Below are 2,359 nucleotides of genomic sequence, written 5' to 3' on the forward strand. Positions count from 1 at the left end.
ACAAGGAAGTGAAAAATATTTAGAAACAAATTTTCATTATTTAAAAACCAAATATAGTGAATATTTTTTATCTTTATATATTTGGTTCTTAAATTTGTTTTTATATACTATATAGTTATTAAATTAGTTTCTATTTAAAATGATCTATATATTTCGTTGCTAAATTGATTTCTATACATTTGGTTCGTTTATAACAAACCAAAGTTTTTTTTTAAATAAGAAACAAAAATAAACAGAAATTAGGGAAAAAAAATATATCGAAGACCAATGAAAATTTGTTTTATTAAATAAAAAAACATTACAATTTATAAACTTAAAAAAGTAACAACCACTTCCATAGAATTAAATCATTAAATAAAATACATGAATCAAAAATAACAATCCTAACTGATTGTGAATTAAAAGGTGAACATGTTTAAGTTTTGAAGCATGAAGAAATTTGTTATTTTTATTTTATTTATTAATCACAAAATGTAACAAAATATAAAATATTTACAATATCTCAATTTTTGATTTCTTAATTCTAAAATAATAATTAATTTCTAAAATTAAAACATATTTTAAAAAAGAGAATTCATTCTTAAAAACTAATTTAAATAAAAAAAGATATTAAGTGAACATGAGTGAGTTGAAAGATTCCTTTTATTTTTCTTGGGATGAGTTAAATGAAACTAAGGATACCTTATGCACTTTTTGTGACATTTTACAAAATGATCAATGGACAATCACAATTGAATGAATTGAAAATAGTTGTTAAACAATTTTACATGATTTTGTTTTTGAAAATAAAGCCAAATAATTATTAATTTGAGAAACTTTTTTCTTTTCAAAATTATTGACATGAGAATGGAGAATATTTAAAAAATTATTTGCTTAATAACGTTTTTTACTTACCGGACCTAAAAAGGTAGAAAATCAACATATGTAGTTCAATGTAATGTAGTTAATTTTTGGCATTTTATACAAAATTATAAATTATAAATGGAAGTTATTACACGTGAATGATATTACAATGTATAATAGTATATATTGATTACTAACTTTTTGAAATTTTTTTGGACCATTTCTTAAAACCTCTATTTCAATAGAAAAATTCCAAAAACCCTTATTTTAAATATTTATGATGTATAAAAATTATTTTAAAAAGTCAATTATAATATATCTTTGAATAAACATAACATTTATTTCGGAATGACAATTTGTGAATATTATATATCAATTTTTGGTAGAAAAATTTTTTCAATCACATGAGAATTTTTCCTTTGCATTAAGAATACAAGTATGAATTTTAAATTTTACTTGATTTTTTTAAACTTTTGTAAACAAACTTTTGATCTTTTTCTAACATTTTAGCTATTTATGATGTTATTGGACTTTAAACGTTAATTGAATTGGTGATTAATTTTATTATCTTAGTGACCAAAAATTTAGTTTCTAAAATAACATTTTCTTATTGTAGTGTAAATATAGAGACAAAATTAATAATTAAACATATAAATATATTATTACAGTATAATAAAACAAAAATATATATTATTAATACAAAATTTTTTATTTTGTTAACTTTTTTAAAATCTATTATAATATAGATTCACATAAGTCTCCAAATTTAATTAGAACGTAGACTTTTAAGATTTATATAATTATAATATAANATATTAGAAATTATATAATTATAATATGGAATATTATGGGTGTTGGAAATTTTTTAGAAATTATGAAAATATGAAAAATATAAAATATATGATATATAAAAAAATATGTTATACGGAAAAACTTGTTATTTTATTTTATTAATATATATATATATATATATATATATATATATATATATTACAAATTGTAACATAATGTAAAATATAAAATATTTACATATCTCAATCTTAATTTTCTAACTCTAAAATAATAACTAATTTTTAAAACTGAAAGATATTTTTAAAAAGAAAATTATTTCTTAAAACTAATTTAAATAAAAAAGATATTAAGTCGATATCAAGTTAAGAGTGCATTCTTCATTCTTATTGATTTTACAAAATAATGAACAAGGTGAATAGATTAAAAATAGTTGTCAAATAATTTTAAATGACTTTTTCTTTTGAAAATAGAATCACGAAATTATTAATTCGAGAAGTTTTTTCTTTCTAAAATTATTGATTTGACAATTTCCTCTTTACATTAAGAAGACTATTACGAATTTTTAAATTTTACAAAATAAAAAATAAGGAAATAGAGGATATTTTAAAAATTATTTCCATAATAACATTAATTTTCGTTTCAGAAGAAAACGAATGAAAACCACTAAAGATCAAATTCAATTAATGTTTAATAAAATTAGCATAATTAAGTTTTGTATTAAAAG

The sequence above is a fragment of the Vigna radiata genome, chromosome 3 (assembly GCF_000741045.1).
Source record: "Vigna radiata var. radiata cultivar VC1973A chromosome 3, Vradiata_ver6, whole genome shotgun sequence".
Taxonomy (NCBI): Eukaryota; Viridiplantae; Streptophyta; class Magnoliopsida; order Fabales; family Fabaceae; genus Vigna; species Vigna radiata.